The following is a 6,466-nucleotide window of genomic DNA, read 5'->3' as shown; positions in this document are numbered from 1 at the left end:
GCCAGGGAAGTCCCCAAATAGGAGTTCCATCACAGAAGGAGAAAGGAAAAAGGAAAGAAGGGAAGGGGATCAAGTTGATTCCAAGCCAAAGGCCAGGCAGAACAACAACCAAGCAAACATCTGGCAGTGATGAAATGAGGACAAATGGATTGTCACTGGGAGGGCCTGTTGATAGCAAAGAGAAAGGTCTGTGCCAATAATGCAGCTCTTTTGTTCTTCTAAAACTTGCTTCTTTTAGTGATAGAATCATAGACTAGAGTTGGAAGGGACCCAAGGGTCATCTAGTCCAACCCCCTGCCCTGCCATGACTAGATGGACCATTGACCTGATCCAACAGGCTCTTTTTACCTTCTGTAGCACAGTGGCAGAGCCCCTCCTTTGCGTGCAGATGGTTCCAAATTTAGTCCCCTGCATCTCTGGTTAGAAAGATCAGAGAGCGTAGGATGACGGGGGAAGTTGTTGTTGTTGTTGTTGATGTTGTTGTTATATCTCCTTCTTTGGAGGTCTTTAAGCAGAGGCTTGACAACCATATGTCAGGAGTGCTCTGATGGTGTTTCCTGCTTGGCAGGGGGTTGGACTCGATGGCCCTTGTGGTCTCTTCCAACTCTAGGATTCTATGATTCTATGATCTTTCCCTCTGTCTACAACCCTGGAGAGCCATGATTACTCAGAGTCATGATAATGATGATGATAATAATAATAATAATAATAATAATAATAATAATAATAAAATAAACAGAAGTCCATTCAACAGTTACAATAAATAATTTCTAAACTATAATCAGTAAGGCTGATCGCCAAAGAATGGATGCTTTTGAATTCTGGTGCTGGAGGAGACTCTTGAGAGTCCCATGGACTGCAAGAAGATCCAACCTCTCCATTCTGAAGGAAATCAGCCCTGAGTGCTCACTGGAAGGACAGATCCTGAAGCTGAGGCTCCAAGACTTTGGCCACCTCATGAGAAGAGAAGACTCCCTGGAAAAGGGAAAGATGGAGGGCACAAGGAGAAGGGGACAACAGAGGACGAGATGGTTCGATAGTGTTCTCAAAGCTGCTAACATGAGTCTGACCAAACTGCAGGAGGCAATGGAAGACAGGAGGGCCTGGCGTGCTCTGGTCCAGGGGGTCATGAAGAGGTGGACACGACTAAATGACTAAACAACAACAACATCCCAGACTCCTTCGCTCTGCCTTTGCTGTTTTTCACTTGTGGTGGGGAAAACTTTGGATGGGGGCATACTGTCCCCCTTATCTTTCCACATAGGGGGGTAAGAGAGACAGCGGAAGACAGCGGAAGACAGTGGGAGACAGTGGGTGCCTGGCGTGCTCTGGTCCAGGGGGTCACGAAGAGTCAGACACGACTAAACGACTAAACAACAACAACAATAATCAGTAAAACAACTGCAAGCCACAGTACATCAAATAATATAATACAAATTGAGAAGCAGAGACTAGAGGGTGGAGCAAGGCAGGTGGAAGGAGGCCTTGTCTGATGGAGTCTCTCCCCTTCCTGCTGCCTTCGTCTTCCTTGCGATGGGCTGCAACTCCCACCTGCCCCAACACGAGCACATCGGGATCGAGTTTGGCTTGGCAGGCTCTGGCACAGGAGGGAGGGGAACCTGGGGGCAGGAATGGTGGGAACTTGAGTCCTAGCTCCTGCCCAAAACCACAAAATCAGAGGCTCTCCCGTGTGAGTAAGAAAGATTTTTATTCAGGCAAGTAATTTTACAGGCTCAGGGACACCTAGAGAGCACCAGGTTGCAAAGACTGGCTGAGATTGAGTCTGGATTTTTTTCTTTTATTTTGAAGAGGTGGGTATATTTCAGAAACGGGCACCCGTAGATAATGTTTCAGCTTTTCTCTGTAGCCTTGGGTTTACTTGTATGATGGCCAACCATGAGGACCATTTCCTTGAGCATCTCACTCCTTGACCAATAGGAGAAAAACAGACTGAAGAGACGTATCATACAAAACTGGCATTCCCTCTACCAGCCACAAGAGGGCAGTCCCACCCTCTAATAATTCCCTCTGCCATGCTGAGCGGACTAGTAGTTTAAAAATAAAATAAATATCTGTGCGTTAAATTTGAGGTTTTTAAAGGCAAATATTTGAAATGATGCTTGTGCCTTCTGGGAACTGTGATAAGAGCGCCATATTTAATAGGTTAAATTAATTTAATTGTCTGCTGGTGCAAAGTTGGGTTATGACTCTATTAAGCTGGCTAGTTTGCTTAAAGTTACAATTAATTCAGGCAAAAGCTTTGACTCTGTTTAAAGGTCTCGCATGTGGAAAGGGAAGCAAACAGAGGGAATGTCCAGTGGATCTTATTACAGGAAGCGGTGGATGTGAAAAAGGCAAATTCCATGCTATAGGGATCATCAGGAAACAGACTGAAAATAAAAGTGCCAATAGCATAATGCGGTTCTACAAATTGATAGTGCAACCACATTTGGAGAACTGTGTTCAGTTCTGGTAGCCTCACCTCAAAAAGGGTATTGCAGAGTTGGAAAAGGTTTGGCTAAGGGCCACCAAAATGGTCAAAGGGTAGAGTGAAACCCCCTATGGAGAAAGGGGGCATCGTTTCGGATTTTTTTAGTTTGGAGAAAATGCGAGTCCAAGGCGACAGGATAGAAGTTTATAAAACTGTACATTTCATGGAGAAAGTAGAGAAAGTTTTCCTTTCTCTCTCTCTCTCATACCACTAAAACTTGTGGACACCCAGAAAAAGTCGAATGTCAGAAAATTAAGACAGATAAAGGAAAGTAGTTCTTTGCACAATGCTTCAAACTATGGAACACCTAGAGAGCACCAGGAGCCAGAAATGATTAGGGAAGCTTTTGATGTTAAATAGGTTATTGTATTTTAGCGTTCTGTTGGAAGCCGCCCAGAGTGGCTGGGGAAACCCAGCCAGATGGGCGGGGTATAAATAATCTATTATTATTATTATTATTATTATTATTATTATTATTATATGGCCACCAACCTGGATGGAAGTACTTTTTCACGCAGCGCATAGTTGAACTATGGAACTCACTGCCACAGGAGGGATTATTGGTTGCCACAAACCTTTAAAACCTTTAAAAGCCAGTGTGGTGTAGTGGTTAAGAGCGGTAGTCTCGTAATCTGGTGAACCGGGTTCGCGTCTCCGCTCCTCCACATGCAGCTGCTGGGTGACCTTGGACCAGTCACACTTCTTTGAAGTCTCTCAGCCCCACTCACCTCACAGAGTGTTTGTTGTGGGGGAGGAAGGGAAAGGAGAATGTTAGCCGCTTTGAGACTCCTTAAAAGGGAGTGAAAGGCGGGATATCAAATCCAAACTCTTCTTCTTCTTCTTCTAAATGGGGATGAGACAGACTCATGGCGGAGGAGAAGGCTACCAATGGCTGCTCGCCAGGATGGTTCTCCTCCGTCTCCACAGCTGGAGGCAGAAATGCTTCTGAATCCCAGTGTCTGGAAGCCACAGGAAGGGAGAGGGCTGCTCTTGTGCTCAGATCCTGCTTCCAGGTTTCCCATTGAGGCATCTGGCTGCCCACATCATGGATCAGTGAAGCCAATCCTGACTTCTGTTTTGAATTCCAGGTGCTCCTTTCTTGGTCTGGTGCTCTGGCGCAAATCCTCTTGTCAGAGTGCTGGACCAAAAGACTCTCACTCTGCAGGTAGCACACTCCCAAGGTGGAGAATTTCATAGAGAATACTATCTGCTAAGCAAATCAGTCTCTTAAGCTTAAGCCAAGAAATAGTATTCTCTATGAAACTGAATATCAATATACATATCAAGGCTTTGAGATTAGACCACTGAAGAAGCCCGGAAAACTACCGTATTTTTCGCTCCATAAGACACACTTTCCCCCTCCTAAAAAGTAAGGGGGAATGTGTGTGCGTCTTATGGAGGGAACAGTGGCGTAGCGTGGGGGGTGCAGGGGGGGCCGGCCGCACCGGGCGCAACATCTGGGGGTTAGGGTTAGGGGGCGCAAATCCACGGGTTAGGGGGCGCAAATCCACGGGTTAGGGGGCGCAAATCCACGGGTTAGGGGGTGCAAATCCACGGGTTAGGGGGCGCAAATTACTTGCCTTGCCCCGGGTGCTGACAACCCACGCTACGCCACTGGGAGGGAATGCAGGTGGGAGGCTCTGCTCAGCTCTCCCTTTAAAGAGCTGCGTGGAGCGTGTGTGCGGCTCTTGGGGGCTTTTCCCCGAGGAGGCAGAAGGGCTGCTCTTCTCCCTCCTTGGGGAAAAGCCCCCAAGAGCCGCACTCGCACTCCGCGCACTCTTTAAAGGGAGTGCAGGTCTTGGGGGAGCCTTCATCCCACTGCCTGGGAGAGGCGGCGTGTGGCTATCCCAGAAGCCAGAACAGCAAGAGGCTATCCCAGAAGCCAGATCCCTCTTGCTGTTCTGGCTTCTGGGATTCAGAGGATCTTTTTTTCTTGTTTTCCTCCTCCAAGAACTAGGTGCATCTTATGGTCTAGTGCGTCTTATAGAGCGAAAAATACAGTGCCTTGGAAGTGTGCTACCTGCAAGCCCCAGTAAAAGGGCCCCATTGTGGGCAAACAGCAGCCTTACTGGGACTGCCAGGGCGAAACTGGTGCAAAACGGCAGCGTCCTGTCTACAACTTCATCAACATCCATCTACAACTTCACTAGCATCTCCCAGTCTTGTGAACAACACCGAATTTACCTTTTGTTGGTATCTTCAAGACCTTACCTAAAAAGTTAAAGAAAACAAAAGACTGAGTTAAGCACTTGAAAAATCCATTGAAATCAGACATAAGTTCATCATAGGTGGGTAGTTCGCAAGCCTCTGTGGCTTTGCATAAGTTTGTGTATTTTTCTCAGAAGATTGATAAAGAATGAGTAATCATTTTGGTAATTATTGTGTCTATCTTTAAGGAGTTGGCAGCCAATAGCACCATTATTACTTATTTCAGGTTCCAATGAATTACACTTCAGATTCAGCATGAAAGCCTTTTTGGCAATCTCAGAGTCGCTCTTCTCTCTCAAGTTGCATTGCTGAGATTAATGGGAAGAAGTAAGATTGTTCGTGCCGGGCAAATATTGTTCGTGGCGTTCCAAGAAAGCAGAAAGGGCAAATGATCAGGAAATGGCCCTAAATTCAGACTCTCTTCAGTTTTGTCCCTCCAGAAGAAGAAAAAAGACTTTCTAGTCCCTCTGGTACTTGAGAGACCACTTGAGGAAGGTGAAGTTGTGCTTTTAGGTGAGCACAGGATCATGTCTGTTTTATTTGGCTGTACATCATGTTCCCTTTCTCCCTGTCATAGTATCCGAGTGTCTTCCCAGGACTCAGGAAATTCCTGCTTCAGGCTTTTGTTTTTGACTCCACGATCTTCCTCTAGACTACAGCATGGGTAGGCAAACTAAGGCCCGGGGGCCAGATCCGGCCCAATCACCTTCTAAATCTGGCCCAAGGATGGTCCGGGAATCAGTGTGTTTTTACATGAGTAGAATGTGTGCTTTTATTTAAAATGCATCTCTGGTTTATTTGTGGGGGATAGGAATTCGTTCATTTTGTTTTTTTCCAAAATATAGTCCGCCCCCCCCCAAGGTCTGTGGGACAGTGGACCGGACCCTTGCTGAAAAAGTTTGCTGACCCCTGATTTAGAGGTTGCAGCTGATTCCCATCATTCTTTTGTGTTCTGGCATGGTCCAGAAGCAGAGAGAGGAAGACCCCCTGGGATCACAGGAAACAGGGAGGGGGTTCTTTGCATTGGCAAAAACACACTGGGAGCAATTTTGCCCCTGCTCTAGATCCCAGAAAAGATCACTTGCTACCCCATAAGCAGATTCTACTTGCCTTTAAAAATAAAATGACACACTGAATGCAAAGATGTGGTTCCTGCATTGAGCTGCAATTCCTATATTTCAGAGGGCTGGACCAGAGTCTTTTCCAGGGAGTCTTCTCTTCTCATGAAGTGGTGAAAGTCTTGGAGCCTCAGCTTCAGGATCTGTCCTTCCAGTGAGCACTCAGGGCTGATTTCCTTCAGAATGGAGAGGTTGGATCTTCTTGCAGTCCATGGGACTCTCAAGAGTCTCCTCCAGCACCAGAATTCAAAAGCATCAATTCTTCGGCAATCAGCCTTCTTGATGGTCCAGCTCTCACTTCCATACATCACTATTGGGAAAACCAGAGCTTTAACTATACAGACCTTTGTCGGCAAGGTGAAGTTTCTGCTTTTTAAGATGCTGTCTAGGTTTGCCATCACCTTTCTCCCAAGGAGCAGGCGTCTTTTAATTTCGTGACTGCTGTCACCATCTGCAGTGATCATGGAGCCCAAGAAAGTAACATCTCTCACTGCCTCCATTTCTTCCCTTTCTATTTGCCAGGAGGTGATGGGCCCAGTGGCCACGATCTTCGTTTTTTTTATGTTGAGCTTCAGACCATATTTTGCGCTCTGCTCTTTCACCCTCAATAAAAGGTTCTTTAATTCCTCCTCACTTTCTGCCATCAAGG

General features: G+C 46.4%; 1 protein-coding gene across 1 annotated transcript in view; it reads left to right on the top strand.

Moving 5' to 3' along the window:
* The window catches only part of CCM2L (CCM2 like scaffold protein), an 881,881-nt gene that overhangs the window by 770,368 nt on the left and 105,047 nt on the right, over nucleotides 1-6,466 (top strand). The gene's annotated exons all lie outside the window — the stretch shown is intronic.

The sequence above is a fragment of the Podarcis liolepis genome (assembly GCF_965112155.1).
Source record: "Podarcis liolepis genome assembly, chromosome: 6".
In the NCBI taxonomy this organism is placed as follows: Eukaryota; Metazoa; Chordata; class Lepidosauria; order Squamata; family Lacertidae; genus Podarcis; species Podarcis liolepis.
The sequence above is the reverse complement of the archived record's forward strand: the minus strand, read 5'-3'. Positions and strand labels throughout refer to the sequence as shown.